Source organism: Sus scrofa, chromosome 8, assembly GCF_054392235.1.
Source record: "Sus scrofa isolate SSC_HxYL_T2T_F1_AM1 chromosome 8, Sscrofa_HxYL_maternal_Yorkshire_Landrace_v2.0, whole genome shotgun sequence".
Taxonomy (NCBI): domain Eukaryota; kingdom Metazoa; phylum Chordata; class Mammalia; order Artiodactyla; family Suidae; genus Sus; species Sus scrofa.
In genome coordinates this window covers 133,705,214-133,723,615 of record NC_139390.1, presented here as the reverse complement: position 1 = coordinate 133,723,615, position 18,402 = coordinate 133,705,214, and the positions used below count along the sequence as shown (strand labels likewise).

Genomic DNA, 18,402 nt, shown 5'->3' with positions numbered 1-18,402 from the left:
CTGAAAACTTTCCAAATCTAAAGGCAACTGATATCAAGACATAGGAAACAGAGACGGCCACAAACAAGATGAAACCAAATAGGACCACACCAAGAAAGACATATTATAATAAAAATGGCAAAAATTAAAGATAAAGCGAGGATTCTAAAGGCAGCAGGAGAAAAACAAAGTATTAATTGTAAGGGAACCCCCATAAGGCTATCAGCTTATTTCTCTACAGAAACACTACAGGCCAGAAGGGAGTGGCAAGATATATTTAAAGTTCTGAAAGGAAAAAAACTGAAGCCTAGAATACTCTATCCAGCAAGAATATCTTTTAAAATGAAGGGGAAATAAAGAATTTCTCCATCAAACAAAAGCTAAAAGAGTACAGCAATACTAAACCCATTCTAAAAGAAATACTGAATGGGCTTCTCTAAATAAAAAAAGAAGTAAGAAGAAATAGGGTGGAGGAAACCACAAGTGGAACGCAATCACTTAAATAAGCCAGTGTACAGATCTAAGAGTGGGGGAGGGGGAAACTACTATAAAAGTGATGATAAACACAAGGTACAGCAAAAGAACAAAAATGAAGATTAAAAAAAAAAAGACTTCAAAATCATAGAATGTGGGGAAGGAAAGTAAGGAAATATTATTTTTTTAATAATGTGTTTGAACCCATATGACTATCAGGCTAGAGCAAGCAGATACAGAAAGGGGTTAACATATTTACAAAACAGGGCAACCACAAATCAAAACCAAACATTACATTCACAAAACCAAAAACAAAAGTACTCAAGCATAAAATAAATGGAAATCATCCAACCAAAAAAAAAAAAAAAAAAGAAGAGAAAGGAAGAAAGGAAAAACTTAGAATCAACTGGAAAACAAGGTTTAAAATGGCAATAAATACATATCTCTCAATAATCACCTTAAATGTCAATGGACTGAATGTTCCAATCAAAAGACACAGAGTGGTAGACTGGGTAAAAAAGCAAAACCTACAATCTGCTGTCTACAAGAGAATCACCTACTCACCTTAGGGTAAAGAATACATACAGATTGAAAGTAAGGGGATGGGAAAAGATATTTCATGTCAAGGGACAAGACAAGAAAGCAGGAGTTGCAATACTCATACCAGACAAAATAGACTTTAAAATGAAGGCCATAAGAAAGACAAAGAAGGATATTATTTAATGGTAAAAGGATCCATTCAAGAAGAGAATATTATAATCATCAATACATATGACCCTATATAGGAGCACCCAGATACCTACAACAAATACTAACAGACATAACAGGAGAAATTGATGGGAATACAATCATAGTAGGAGACTTTAACACCCCACTCACATCAATGGACAGATCCTCTCCACCGAAAATCAACAAGGCAACGGAGAACATAAAGGACACAATAGAAAAGTTAGACTTCATCAATATTTTCAGGACCGTATATCCAAAAAAATCAGAATATACCTTCTTTTCAAGTGCACATGGAACATTCTCAAGGACTGATCACATACTGGGGCACAAAGCTAACCTCAGTAAATTTAAGACTATAGAAATTATTTCAAGTATCTTCTCTGACCACAATGGCATGAAACTAGAAATCAACCACAGGAAAAAAATGAGAAAAATCCTACTATATGGAGACTAAACAACATGCTACCAAAAAAACAAATGGGTCAATGAGGAAATCAAGAAGGAAATTAAAAAATAACTTGAGCCAAATGATAATGAAGACACAAGCACTCAAAATCTATGGGATGCCATAAAAGCAGCGCTCAGATGGAAATTCATAGCAATACAGGTCTTCCTCAAAAAAGAAGAAAAATCTCAAATTGACAACTTAACCCACCACCTGAATGAATTAGAAAAAGAAGAGCAAACAAAAACTAAAGTCAGCAGAAGGAAGGAAATCATAAAGATCAGAGAGGAAGTCAATAAAATAGAGATTTGAAAAACAATAGAAAAAAATAAAAAAAAACAAGAGCTGATTCTTTTAAAAAGTAAACAAAATTTTACTGGACAGACTCATCAAGAAGGAGGAGAGAAAAAAACACAAATAAGAAATGAAAAGAAAGAAATCACAACAGATACTGCAGAAATACAGAAAAACACAAGAGAATACTGTGAACAATTTTATGCCAACAAATTTGACAACCTAGAAGAAATGGAAAACTTTCTAGAGACTTACAGCTTGCCAACACTGAATTAGGAAGAAATAGATCAACTGAACAGACCAATCACTAGAAACGAAATTGAATATGCAATAAAAACACTCCGTACAAACAGAAGTCCATGATGAGATGGCTTCACAGGTGGATTCTACCAAACATACAAAGAGGAACTTATACCCATCCTCCTTAAACTTTTCCCAAAGACTGAAGAAGAAGGAACACTCCCAAAGACATTCTATGATGCCACCATCACCTTAATACTAAAACCAGACAAAAATAATACAAAAAAAGAAAATTAAAAACCAATGTCTTTGAAGAATATAGATGTGAAAATTCTCAACAAAATTTCAGCCAACAGAATCCAACAACACACAAAAAGATCATACATCACGACCAAGTGGGATTCATCCCAGGTTCACAAGGATGATTCAACATACAACATCATACATCACATTAACAAAATAAAAGTCAAAACCACATGATCATCTCAATAGATGCAGATCAATATCATACACCATGTTAACAAAAGGAAAGTCAAAAACCACATAATCATCTCAATAGATGCAAAAAAAGCATTTGACAAAGTCCAACATCCATTCATGATTAAAAAAAAAAAACTCTTACCAAAGTGGGTATAGAGGGAATATACCGTAACACAATTAAAGCCATATATGACAAACCCACAGCAAATATAACACTCAATGAGAAAAGCCTAAAGCTTTCCCACTAAAATCTGGAACAAAACAAGGATGTCCACTCTCACCACTGTTTTTCAACATAGTATTGGAAGTCCTAGCCACAGCAATCAGACAAACAAAAGAAATAAAAGGCATCCAAGTAGGAAGAGAAGATGTAAAATTGTCATTGTATGCAGATGACATGATACTATATATAGAAAACCCTAAGGACTCAACCCAAAACTACTTGAACTAATCAACACATTCAGCAAAGTAGCAGGATATAAGATTAACATTCAGAAATCAGTCGCATTTCTGTATACTAACAATGAAATATCAGAAAAGTAATGCAAAAATACAATACCTTTTAAAATTGCACCACAAAAAAATCAAATACCTGGGAATCAACCTGACCAAGGAGGTGAAAGACTTACTTATATGCTGAGAAGTATAAAACCTTAATCAAGGAAATTAAAGAGGATTCAAAGAAATGGAAAGACATGCCATGCTCTTGGTCTGGAAAAATTAATATTGTAAAAATGGCCATACAACCCAAAGCAATCTACAGATTCAAGGCAATCCCCATCAAATTACCCATGACATATTTTTTTACAGAACTAGAACAAACAATCCAAAAATTTATATAGAGTCACAAAAGACCCCGAATTGCCAAAGCAATTCTGAGGAACAAAAACCAAGCAGGATCCAAAACTCTCCCAGAATTCAGGAGAAGTATAAAGCCACAGTAATCAAGAGAGTGTGATACTGGTACCAAAACAGACATACAGATCAATGGAACAGAATAGAGAACCCAGAAATAAACCCAGACACCTATGGTCAATTAATCTTCAACAAAGGAGGCAAGAATATAAAATGGGAAAAATACAGTCTTTTCAGGAAGTATTGCTGGGAAACCTGGACAGCTGCATGCAAATCAGTGAAACTAGAACACACCCTCACACCATGCACAAAAATAAACCCAAAATAGTTTAAAGACTTAAATGTAAGAAAAGACACCATCAAACTCCTGGAAGAGAACATAGGCAAAACATTGTCTGATATCAAGCTTACAAATATTTTCTCATCAGTCTTCCAAAGCAACAATAGAAATAAAAGCAAAAATAAACCAATGGGGCCTAATCAAACTGAGAAGCTTTTGCACAGCAAAGGAAACCATAAAAAAAAAAAAAAAGACAACTCTCAGAATGGGAGATAATACTTTCAAATCATGCAACTGACAAGGGCGTAATCTCAGAAATATACAAACAACTTATACAACTCAACACCAAAAAAACCCAACAACTCAATTGAAAAATGGGCTAAAGACCTGAATAGACATTTCTCCAAAGACATACAGATGGCCAACAAGCACATGAAAAAAAAAAAAAAAAAAAAGGTCAACATCACTGATTATTAGAGAAATGCAAATCAAAACTACTGTGAGGTACCACCTCACATCAGTCAGAATGGCCATCATTAATAAGTCCACAAATAACAAATATTGGAGGGGTATGGAGAGAAGGGAACCCTCCTGCTCTGTTGGTGGGAATATAAATTGGTACAACCACTATGGAAAACAGTATGGAGGTACCTTAGAAAACTATACATAGAACTACCATATGATCCAGCAATCTCACTCTTGGGCATATATCCAGACAAAACTTTCCTTGAAAAAGACACATGCACCCACATGTTCACTGCAGCACTATTCACAATAGCCAAGACATGGAAACAACCCAAATGTCCATCAACAGATAAATGGATTAAGAAGAGATGATATATATATACACAATGGAATACTATTCAGCCATGACAAAGTACAAAATTATGCCATTTGCAGCAACATGGATGCAACTAGAGACTCTCATACTAAGTGAAATAAGTCAGAAAGATAAAGACAAATACATATGATATCACTTATATTTCAAATATATGGCACAAATGAACCTATCTTTAGAAAAAAACAAACTCACGGACATGGAGATGAAACTTATGTTTGTCAAGAGGGAGGGAGGGAGGGAGGGGGATGGATTGGGAATTTGGGATTCATAGATGAAAACAATTGCCTTTGGAATGGATAAGCAATGAGAATCTGCTGTATAGCACTGGGAACTATATCTAGTCACTTTTGATGGAGCATGATAATGTGAGAAAAAAGAATATATACATGTATGTGTGACTGGGTCACCTTGTACAGTAGAAAATCAACAAAACACTGTAAACCAGCTACAATGGAAAAAAGAAAAATCATTATAAAATAAAATAATAAAATATGTTGACTGCAATCATAAAATATATTAAATAATTTGATATAATAAAGTATAAATCTTTAGAAGGAAAGAGAAATGATCATTAAACTTTATATTGGAAAAGACGGCTACACTAAAATTAAAAAGCAAGAGATTTGGGGGTAAAATTTTTTTAAATTACATTTATAAATAAGAAAAATTTAAGAACATTGTCACAGAAAACCCACTCTGGATTCAGATATACTATTATCCTGTTCTGAGTTTACTTAAAACAGTTAGTGATAGAAGATTCAAAAATACTGGCTGCAGTCAAAAGCTATTGTACAAAATATAGACAAAAACAGAAAAGCAACTAAAGAAGGATTATACTTCAGGAATGACAAACGTTTATACAAACATTCAAAGGTATATATGTTACAGTTTGGACAGTTAGACAGAAACAGACTGCTAATACTCTAGGTCATCCTGACACGAACTCTTCCTAGAATCAGTTTACACAGATATTTCATTCTATTTCTCATTTTGTGTGAGGTGAATACAATATCACCTGAACAATTCCATGACAACATAAAAGAAGAGTCTTTTCCTCCAAGGATATCACATCTTTTCTTTGGAAGAAAAAACTCATTACTGTAAATATGCCAATTATTTCCAAATTAATACATATATTTGATGAAAACCCACCCAAAATCTCTTTTTGATTTCTTTGCTTTTTTGTGGTTGTCGTTGTTTCATAACTTGACATACTGATTCTAAATTTTATCTCAGAGATTAAATGTGTGAAACAGCCATGAAAATAATGAGAAAAAAAAGGAAGAAGAATGGACAGTGACTTGCACCATAAATCTTTATTAATGAAAAACAAGGAACTGATGGAGGCATAAGCAAATAGATCAATGGAAAGCATACAAAATATGTATATAGGAGAATTTACTGTGCAATAAAGATGGCATTTAAAATCAACGAGGAAAGCTTGATTGATTATTCATAAAATGGCTACCTGTTTGAAAACAAAGAAAAAATGTTTTCTGTATTATATTACATACAAAAAATAAATTTAACTGAGGTTATATATGGAAATAAACTACGAACTACAAAAGATATAGTAAAATACTTTTCTAATTTTAAGATATAAGAAAGAATATTAAACTCTTAACAAAATCCAAGAAAAAGTAATATATAAAGAAAACCAAGTAACATTGTTAAATGTTTATGTTGCGTAAGACTCCATAAGCAAACTAAATACACTAAGAGTTACTAGGTAAACTATTTTAAAGCAACTTTTAGTTGTTTACTAATCCAGTAGTACTAATTGTAATTGTTCAATAGTTTCGGAGATCTACTTACTAGAATGTATAAAGAATTTTGAACTTCTGGCAGCCTTTATGCTGAGTGCTATGGTGCCACCTCCCCACCACCCAGAAAAAGAACTTGCACTCTAGCTCTTTTTGGCATGATACCAGCAGATGGGCCTCTCTGGGATAAATTTGACTGAAGGACCCTTCTTGCCTAAAGTCTCACACCCCTCTTGGGCACATTGTTTCTAGTAACTTAGTTCTTTGATACAAAGGCTTGGCAATTCATCCCAACTCAGGACAACTCTGAAGGGCCATCTCAGCTTCACAGGTGACAAGAAAATGCCGGAGACCAATTTGAGAACTTGTCACCACCTAGCTTTCCCTTTAATTCAGTTCCCAATCAATGAAATCTGTCTCAAAGTCAACTTTCTGGGGAAACTGACCTGCAACACCCTTTGATTTATTAATTCTAGATAGAAAAAAATGAAATAACCATAGGAAAATATACAGGGTTTTTTACAGAAATGTTTGCACTAACAAAAAGCTCGAAAATATCCCAATATTCTAACACGTTGTTTATTATATACAAACACACTGAAATATATGGATATATATACATATGCATATGTCACTGTATCAATATCTATTATATCTATTATATAGCACTTAAAATTTGCTTGCAAATGTAGTTCCCGTCGTGGCACAGCGGAAACGAATCTGACAAGGAACCATGAGGTTGCAGGTTCGATCCCTGGCCTTGCTCAGTGGGTTAGGGATCCAGCATTACTGTGAGCTGTGGTGCAGGTCGCAGATGTGGCTCAGATCTGGCATTGCTGTGGCTCTGTCTGTAGCTCCGATTAGACCCCTGATCTAGGAATCTCCATATGCTGTGAATGTGGCTCTGAAAAGACAAAAAAAAAAAAAAGGCAAAATAAAATAAAATAAAATTTGCTTGCAAATAATTTGTGGTAACAGGGAATTTTTCTGCAACAATGTTAACTGGAAAAAGTAATAAACTCATTCATGTAAGGTGATTGCTAATATGTAAACACATTCATAGAAATAAAAATTAAAAATACATGGTAACTTTTTTCTTTCTATATTTCTAAATTTTCTATATTTTCAGAAATTTTATATAATTTGGATAATTCATTTTATTTGTTATAAATATTTACTTGTTGACAAAGAAAGATAATTTTAATTATCTATATTTTTAAAGAAAGAATTTAACACAAAGTATGAATTTTTTTTGCCACATCTGCAGCATGTGAAATTATCTAGCCAGGGATCGAACTCAAACCATAGCAGTGACAGTGCTTAACCACTAAGTGCGAATCCTTAACCACTAAGCTACCAGGGAACCCCTGAATTAAAAATCATTAAAGCAAAACCAGGCCCCAGTTTATATAACTAGTATCAGCAGCAAACTTTGGAATCAAACCAAGCCATAGGCTTCAAATCTAATATTCATCCATTTCACTATGACTTGATCTTCCATATTGTATACTAATCATGATATATCGTTAAGAAGTTATATACTTAGCAAACTTTGAATTTTATAGTCAACACAGACATGACCTGAGTTGTACAAAATGCTGCTATTAAGATTTAAAAATGAACAAAAATACTACACAGATTTAAAGATATCTCTTAAATATATGGTCCTTTACCAGTGGAATATTATTGTCTTACCATGTTTAATCTAGAGTGTCTTGTGCAGTGGAATAGCCTACAGCAGGTTCTGAAAGACTGTCCCTTAAACACAAATTTTGGAGTCCTCATCATGGCTTAGCAGGTTAAGAACTCGAACAGTATCCATGAGGATGCTGGTTCGATCCCCGGCCTCACTCAGTGGGGTTAAGGATCCAGTGTTGCCATGAGCTGTGGTGTAGGTCACAGACGTGGCTTGGATCTAGAGTTCTGAAAGCTGTGGCATAGGCTAGCAGGCAGCCACAGCTCTGATTTGACCCTTAGCCTGGGAACTTCCAAATGCCACAGGTGTGGCCCTAAAAAGAAAACGAAAAAAAAAAAAAAAAGTAAATTCTATGAAAAACTTGATATTTTAACTTTTCCTTTTGAAATAATTTTAGACTTAGCAATTGCAAAGGTTGTAAAGAGATTTCTCACAGTCCTTTCTCCCATATCCCCTACAGTAGTATGCTACAAAACCATAGTACACCCGACAAAATCTGAATTAACATTGGCACAATACTGTCAACTAAACTGCAAATGTCCTCTACCTATGGGTGATACAATCCAAGACCCCAGGGGATTTCTGGAATCCCGGATAGTGCTGAACCCTATATATACTCTTTCTTCCTAGGCATACATGCCTATGATAAAGTTTAATTTATAAATTACACACAGTAGGAGAGTAAAAACAAAAACTAAAAATATAATAGAAGAATCATACAATATACTGTAAGAAAAGTTAAGTGAATGTGGTCTCCACAAATTATCTTGTACAAACTAAATGACTTGTCCATCTCAACTAAGCATTTATCACACACGGTGGCCATAACTTTTGCAATTGTAGATGCAACAGTAAAACTAGCTATGAATTCCTTCTGCCTTCTTCACAATTTCGCAATAAGATTGGTTCTTACCTTAGACCTTCACAACCTCCACAGAAGATTTTTTTCTTTTCTTATTAAGTCGTAAACTTTCACGTCTTTGCTTAAACAAAGCACTTAATGGGTTCTCTCTGTGCATCCAACTTGCAACATCCGTTTTCTTGCACTCTGGGACCATTATTAAGTAAAATAAAAATTACCCAACGCAAGCGCCGTGTTACTGAGACAGTGACTCTGACAACCAAGATGGCTGTTAATTGCAGGCAGGTGCGCTGGGCAAGGAGAATTCACGCCCGAGGCAGGTTGGCGCGAGATTTCATCAAGCTGCTCTAACGGTGTGCAATGTGAAGCTTACAAATTAAACTATTTCCCATTTACCATTTTCAGACCACCGTTGGCGGCAGCTAGCTGAAATCAGGGACGGTGAAACTGAAGGTAGGGAGGGACTACTGTACATACAGATTTTATTGATTCCAGTGGTTCTTTCATTAACTTAGTTTTTTTTCTGTTCAAAGATTCAACCCAGGATCCCACACTACATTTCCTTGTGGTGTCTACTTGTCCTCCAATATGTGACAATTCCTAAGTCTTTCCTCATTTTTTGTGACCTTGAAACTTTCAATGAGTCAGAGCAAGTATTTTATATAATACTCTTTAATTTAGGTTTTTCTGAAGATTCCTCATGATTAAATGAAGTTATGGTATTGGAGAAAGACACCACAGCTGTGGATCTCCTGTCCTGGCTCAGCGTTAATGAACCTGACTAGTATCCATGAGGATACCGTCTGATCCTTGGCCTCGCTCAGTGGGTTAAGGAGCCAGCGGGTTCCAGCGAGCTGCATTAAAGGTCACAAATCTGGTGTGGCTGTGGCTGTGGCCAGCAGGCAGCTACAGATCCAGTTTGACCCCTAGCATGGGAACTTCCAAATGCCACAGCTGTAAGATACCTTCAGTGCATTAATATGTGCAATATTGTTTTATTTTTTACAAATGATGTTAACCTAAATTGCTTGTTTAAGATGGTATCTGTCAGATATCTTAATAGTAAAGTTACAATTTAATTATTTGCAAATAATATTCATTTGGGGAGATATTTTGAGACTATGAACATACCCTTTTTTCACATATATCCTGTTTCTCCTTAATTTTCACAATGGTTGGTGTTTCATGTCTACAGTAATTATCACCTTGGTGCTCTAATGGTTTTCTGATTCCCTTGTTTCATTTGAATTCATTAATTAAACATATTCCATAAGGGAAAGTTATTCCTTCTCTACATTTTGATCATTTGTTTATATTAGTTTGGACATATGAATATTTATTTTTTCTTTGTATTACAATTCAACATCATCATTATATTTTTTGAGCTGAAATTGTTACAGTTTTGGACATTGAGGCTATTTCAGCTTGGCTCCTGTGTGTTTTCAACAAGCCCCATTCTTCTTTTCATTAAAACTTTCCTTACTTTCTGGGATTACAAAATGTTCCACTCCTAACTTACCTTTTTGTGTGTGTCAACTTTAGAATCAAAAATTCCCTATGAAGTCCTAGTTTCTTTTGTCAGAGAGTGTTATTTAGAAGTCAAGATCTGGGCATGAAGTTTTCTCATTGCTCCTGGAATGTTGCTGTATGTAGGCCCATTCAGGAGACAGAGCTAGAAAATACATGTACTTGTATATACTATACAAGTGTGTGTGTGTGTGTGTGTGTGTGTGTGTGTGTGTGTAATATATATCTTCACATAGAGTTTTCATACTGATATATCTGACTCTTCAAGACCACAGATTCCTTTCTATTCCCTCTTTGCTTATTTATGACATTTCTCTAAAAATGTTCCTTATCCATAATACATTTGTTCATTTATTCAATTGAAGAAAATAAAGTTTCAGAATTTCTAACCCACATCCTCTGAGAATAGCTTCATCAATTAGAAAACAAAGCTCGTATACAGTTATTTTCTTGGTTCCAGCCTAAAAATATCTAGTGAAAACTCTGTTTCCTAAAGTTACTTAGGCCAGCTCCTTTCTTTCCCAGATCCTATTTTTGGTTATATCGTTCATTTTGAATAAAGCTAGTATATTTTGTCACAGTCTACATTTCATACTGAATTTATTTTATATCCCAGTGGATTTTTTTATTTGAATATGGCAAAGTACACTCATTTTGTGTACAGCTCCATGGGTTTGACAAATACAGACAGCTGTGTGTTCACAATCTCAATTCCATACAAAACAATTCTGTCATCCCCAAAATTACCTTTCACTCTTTCCATCCCAATAATTCATCCTTACAATTTTGCTGTTTTTCCAGAATATCATATAAATGGAATCATCATAAAACATAAGGGCTTGGGGTCTTGCTTCTTTCACGTCTCCAAATGCATTTAAGATTAATTCGTTTTGTTGTATAAAACAACAGTTCATTCTTTTTTGTGGCCAAGTAGCATTCCACTGTATGATTACGCCACCATTTATTAATTAACCCATTGAAACACATCAGGGTTCTTTCCAGATTTTGGTGCTTATCTATAGAGGTGCTACAAAAGTTTGTGTACAGATTTTTGTATGAATATAAACTCTGAATTCACAATGGGAAAAAAATAAGTAGATTGCTCAGTCATTGGTAAGTATGTGTTTAACTTAAGCAACAAACTATACTCTCAAAGTGGTTGTATATTCCCAACATGAATGTCTGTAAGTTCCAGTTGCTTTTCATATTTACCATCTCATGATATTGTCAGATTTGGAATTTTTTATTCTTACTGTTGAAGTTTTAATAGCATTATAGTAATAGCTTATTATGATTTTAATTTGCATTGTTCTTATGACTAATAATATTGTACTCCTTTGAAATACTCAGATGTCATATTCTTTGTTTCTTTTTATATTTGAGTATAGTTGATTTACAATGATGTGCTAGTTCCTGCTGTACAGCAAAGTGATCCTTTTCCGTATTTATTTCCATTGTGGTTTATTACAGAATGCTGAATATGGCTCCTTGTGTTATACAGTAGGTCCATATTGGTTTTATTTATTTTATATATAGCAGTGTGTATCTGTTAATCCCATACTCCTAATTCATTCCTCCTCCCACCCCACCCCACTTAAGATACCTTCAGTGCATTAATATGTGCAATATTGTTTTATTTATTACAAATGATGTTAACCTAAATTACTTGTTTAAGATGGTATCTGTCAGATATCTTTATAGTAAAGTTACAGTTTAATTATTTCCAAATAATATTTATTTGGGGAGATATTTTGAGACTATGAACATACCCTTTTTTCACATATATCCTGTTTCTCCCTAATTTTCACAATGGTTGGTGTTTCATGTCTACAGTAATTATCACCGTGGTGCTCTAATGGTTTTCTGATTTCCTGTTTGCTTGGCTTTTTGTTGTTGTTGTTTTTGAAAAGGTTGAGAATGAGAGTTCTTCCATTTCTCTATATCTCTGGGCAGAAATTGTGAGTCAATTTATTTTTTTTATTTGACTTCAAAAAGCAACTGACTACAAATTTATAGTGCTTTTTAATTTGAGAGTCTCCCAATTATAATTTAAGTTATAATAATTTTCCTGGAGTTCCCTTTGTGGTGCAGCAGAAACAAATCTGAATAGGAACCATGAGGTTGCAGGTTCGATCCCTGGCCTCCCTCAGTGGGTTAAGGAACCGGTGTTGCCGTGAGCTGTGGCATAGGTCGCAGATGCGGCTCAGATCCCGTGTTGCTGTGGCTGTGGTGTAGGCTGGCAGCTGTAGCTCTGATTTGACCCTTAGCCTGGGAATCTCCATATGCCACAGGTGCGGCCCTAAAAAGCAAATATATATATATATATATATATATATATATATATATATAATTCAATAATTAACTGGGGTTCTATTGAATCACTCAAATACAGAAAGGCAAGAGCCTGAAGACTCCTTGAAGCATCACAGTCATGAATAATTTGCTCAACTTAAACCCCATGAAGGAATTTGTAAAGGAATAGTACAAAATTCTCCATCTAGCTCCACACAATATGGTGAGAATTTAAGAACTAAAAGTGTTGTGATAATTTCAAAAGGTAATAAAAAAGTTTATATAAAAAATAACTGTCTTTCTTTCTTATTATTAACAGAAGTGCCATGGCAATTTTATCTAGTATAAATGGATGTTATGACTGTCTAAACTAGAACAGCAAAATTGAGGATAAAGAACAGAATATATCCAAAAAACTACATCAAATAACAGCATTTAAAATGTTAAATCCCTGTGCTTTTTAACAATAAAATTATTTCTGGATCTTAAAGTACATTTACATTTGAAAAATAAGGCAGTGATTTAAATATTATGGGAGAGGGGTTCCTAATTTGGAATATAAATTATAAACAAAATTAAATAACAAAAGATATTTGAGAGATTACCTACACTCTCAAAATTTCTGCGTGGAATATCATTGGTAAACCACTAGAATTTCCTTTCCTTTAATAGCCTGCATATTTATTCAACAGACCCTCTTCCTGTCAGGGCATAACTCACATGTAGATGACATTTAGAAGATGAAGTGGTACATTCGAAGTTGTAAAGAAGCTGACTTAACAACAAATTTGAATATTGTTTGGAAGCAAAGGAGAAGAGAGCTTAAGGAGTCATTAGAAGAGGGGTAAGGATAATGATCATTACAATTTAATCCTGGATAATAATGCAAAGCTTAGATGTCATACACAGTTACTTGCAGTTTATTATTTTAATGTTTCATTACCATGATGGAAGCATCCGATGTAAAGATTGATGTCATCCTATCAGCTCTTCTGTCTAAGTGGATGAATCTCTCTTTGGGCAGATAAAGCTGCGTCTTGCCTCACTTTGACCTGTTAAATGGAGAAAAATGGTCACATACCATATGTGTTTCATTTTGCTTACTGCTGTGGCCTAAAACTATTTTGATCTTACAAAACTTTTAACTTTGAAAATGAGAACTTATATGAAAAAAGGAACTATTATATAGAATAAATTCCAAAGCTCTAGATATTCAAACCTGTATCTATAGGGACTTAACATGATTTAGAATTATTCTTATAGAAGCGTGAAAATTAATTTGTTCCCTACAATTTGAAGTAATGGACGATATTATGAATCGAGACCAATGACATTACATTATTTTGTGACTTTGAGGAATTTCTTTTTTAAAAAGATATATTTGAAATAACAAATATTCTTTTTTTTTTTTTTTTTTTTTTTTTGGTCTTTTTGCCTTTTCTAGGGCCGCTCCCGTGGCATATGGAGGTTCCCAGACTAGGAGTCTAATTGGAGCTGTAGCCACCGGCCTACACCAGAGCCACGGCAACGCAGGATCCGAGCTGCGTCTGCAACCTACACCACAGCTCAGGGCAATGCCAGATCCTTAACCCACTGAGCAAGGCCAGGGATCGAACCTGCAACCTCATGGTTCCTAGTTGGATTCATTAACCCCTGAGCCATGATGGGAATTCCAACAAATACTCTTTTTTTATCACTAATTTTTACCTGTAAATTGTGTGAAGAATCTGGGTCCAATATTTTTCCCAGGCTCAATATCATCTAACTTTCTTTTAAAAGAAGTCTACAACAGAAAAAATAACTAAGTATTCCTCAAAATTTTTTGTGACTTTCCTTTTTATTCATACTTTATATTTACTTTTAAATAATACATGAATATTAATAATCCAAGAGTAGTGATATGCTTAAAAAAATCATTTTCCTACCTAGCAAATAGAGTACAGTTTACAGTTTTTTAACTATTTTCTTCTGATATTTAACAAATGTATCATTAAACTGCTGTGGTTTGATTTCTTGATCTTAAATAGTATTCACTGATTTTATGTATTAACAGTTGAAGAGTAATTATCTCATATCTCTACCTCAGCCTTCTCCTACTCCTCACCTTACCCTATAGAATTAAATAAAAAATTTTGGTTGAATTATTGGTTAACGTTTAAGTGCTGAATTGCCATAATATACTGCTTACTTCTACTCTGCCCAATAAAGTAAAATTATTTATTTTGTTTATCTCATTTTTATGTGTTCAATCTACCAACCTAAAATGAATAACATATCCTTATTTTGATTATTTTGACTTTGCTTTTCTCCTTGCTGCAATCCTTTTATACTTTATTGGAAAGTTACCAGTGAAAAAGTCAGCTCAAAACAATTTCTTCATTTTCTGAAAGTTACAATGCATAATATTCTTTGACTATACTCCCATTTGGTGCTTAAGTGGTGATATTAATTAATTAATTTTGAATTGTTTATTTTATTAGACACATTTAATGCGTCACATATTTACTATGACGATTTATTTTGTCCCTTACGTGGTTTATTAATTTACTAATTTGAAGGCTTATCTTTGAGTGTATCTGGTTTTACATGATCCCTACTTCTAATGCTACAAAACGTTCCTCCAAACATTTTTACAGTTTTTATTTACAACATATTAAGTTGTTAACAAAATATCATGAAAACCTCATACATATATATATTTCAAAATACTACTAATTAATGTAAACAAAAATTAGTGGAAAACAGAACACTTTGATATATTAAAGAAACAAATCATTTCCTCATGTTTGATAGAGAAATTATGTAATTTAATTAATTCTAGTCTTCAGAGGTACGATATCAAAAAATCATAGACTTATGAATAAGAGAAATTTATTCCACACAGTTCCAGAAGCTGGAAGTCCCAGATCAGGGCAACAGAATGGTTGAATTCTGGTAAGTGCCTTCTTCCAAGTTGTAGGCTGCCAACCACTCATGGCACAGGGAAAAGAAAGGGGACACTAGGGCTCTCATGACTTTTATGACTAATCCTACCTACTATTTACTATTTACGAGGGTTCCACCCTCATTGCCTCATCTAATCCGAGTCACCTCCCAAAAGTTTGATCCCTGGCCTTGCTCAGTGGGGTAAGGATCCAGCACTGCCACTGACATTTCTGTGAGCTGTGGTGTGGGTCGCAGACGCTGCTCCAATCCAGTGTTGCTGTGGTTGTGGCATAGGCCAGCAGCTATAGCTCCAATTCGACCCCTAGCCTGGGCGCCTCCATATGCTGTGGGTTTGGCCTTAAAAGACAAAAAGAAAAAAAAACAAAACTTTCAGGGGGACACAAATTTTCAGTTCTTTTTTTTTTTTTTTGTCTTTTTGCTATTTCTTTGGGCTGCTTCCGTGGCATATGGAGGTTCCCAGGCTAGGGGTCGAATCGGAGCTGTAGCCGCTGGCCTACACCGGAGCCACAGCAACGCGGGATCCGAGCCGCATCTGCAACCTACACCACAGCTCACGGCAACGCCGGATCGTTAACCCACTGAGCAAGGGCAGGGATCGAACCCACAACCTCATGGTTTCTAGTCGGATTCGTTAACCACTGCGCCACGACGGAAACTCCCCAAATTTTCAGTTCTTAACACAAGTTTTTCCTCTTAGGATTGTTAATTAAAAAAAAAATTGAAATATAGTATCCTTGTATTATCATTTCCCCATCTTTCGTGGCTTTCATTCTGGCTTGTTTAAAGCCTTTTTCTCTTATAGAAAGGGATACTTTAATCTCCAAATACTAGCATGACCTTTCCATGTGTTTTCCTTTAAATAAGAAAACATTAAGTTTCTAGAAGACCAAATTCCTTTTTATGAAGAGATGTAAGCCAATGAAACCACCTTTTTTTTTTAACACAAGATATATATTCAATATGAAAAGCACAATCATTGCATGTCAGCTTCAATAGTGGCTTATATTCAAATTTTGGCATATCTTAACTAGATAGTAAAACCTGTTCAATCAATATTATAAAGCATATTTTAATTATACCACAAAGTTGGTCAGAATTGGTTTTGATCCTGAGATATGTGATCCAAATTTAAAATCTAAGGGATCCATAATAATCCTGACTTTATTTATGTCTACATACATCTAATTTATATATTGTTTCATTGTTTTAAAAAAGAAAATGAAGGGGAACACACTAATGTGATTTATGTATATGTTGTCTTAACACTATAAAACATATAATTTACTCATAGGTTAAATACACAGAACTCCTACAACAAACCAGACACCATCTCATTTAATCCTCTCAACAACCCTATAAAAATGGCCATATAATTTTTTTAATTAAAGTATAGCTGCTTTACAATTTTTCTTCAAGTTCTGTTGTACAACAAAGGGACCCAATCACACACTTCTGAGAGTGGAAGGGGACACTATTAATAATATTTGGGGACAACAGGTTAAAACAAGGATGAAAAGTCACCCCATCTATAAAGTGAAACTTTTCCTAACTCATTCCAGAATGATTTTTTTCTTTCTATTCAATTATTAGCCCATCTACAAACAAGGAAATCAACATTTAGAGAGACAAAGAAACTTATTTAAATCAAACATCTATTAAGCATATTGGTTGGTATTCAAACTCGGGACATATGATGAGGGAGACAACCATTATAACAAGTGAAGAAAATATGCCTGTTTAAGAACAAAAATTATAGCATATTATCATTGATTGAATGTACATGTGGATGTTTAATTTTGAAAGATATACATCTAAAAAAAAATAAGCAAACTGCTATCAATGTTTACTCAAGGAAAATGAGCAATTGAAAATGGAGAGGCTTTCACTTTATATCATATATATTTCCATGTTGTCCATTACCATTCAACCCCCACTCCCCATAATCTCCCCATTCAGCCAATGAGCATCCATTATTTTACTTAAAACATTTCACCAGTGCTTAAATTTTAACTTTTTAAAAAGACTCAGACAAAAGTTAACTTTCCTAAAAGTATTACAGATATAAAAATAAGTTTGAACACATCAATTAGATCCTGCCTTGAAAGTATTTATAAGGATTACACTGATTTCAGGTTTAACGTAACTTGAGCCAATATTTTCAATTTTAAATAAAAAACCTTTAAAATGTTTTAATTTTATAATTAAATCCATGAAAGTATTCATATATTGGTGAGAATTTAAAAATAGGTTGTATTAAATACTCTAAAATGCAATTAATTAAATAAAAGACTTTGCTTTTCAAATCTAATTGAGATTTTATCTTATTTTTTTTTCTTGCTTTAGCAGGTTTTTGCTTTAGATAAATGAAATGATTAGTTTAATAAATTATTAAGCTTATATGTTTGTACAGAAACACAGAAAAAGGTTCACAATGATAAGATGACCCATTTTACTTAACTGAAGGAAATTAAAGCCCTTTCGAAGTCCAGCTTGGCTTTCATGAATCCCATACCTCAGAAACTCATCTAAATCATGACAGAGCCCTTGTTGAAAGTATATTGGAAAGTTTACAATACTGGAGGAGAAGATTTTTGTGCTTCAGGAAAAAAAAAAAATCTACATAAAATTTTGCATCTCAAGTGTCCTTTCAATAAAATACAAGTCCAAGATAAGATAACCAAAACAGTCACATAATTTAA

General features: G+C 33.9%; 1 long non-coding RNA gene across 1 annotated transcript in view; it reads right to left on the bottom strand.

The window, feature by feature from the left end:
* LOC110261993 (uncharacterized) overlaps positions 1–9,199 on the bottom strand; it is a 517,032-nt gene extending 507,833 nt beyond the window's left edge. The window contains exon 1 of the long non-coding RNA XR_014813365.1: positions 8,990–9,199. This is a non-coding gene — a long non-coding RNA (uncharacterized LOC110261993). The remainder of the gene's footprint in view (positions 1–8,989) is intronic.
* Between the last annotated feature and the right edge of the window lie 9,203 nt (positions 9,200–18,402).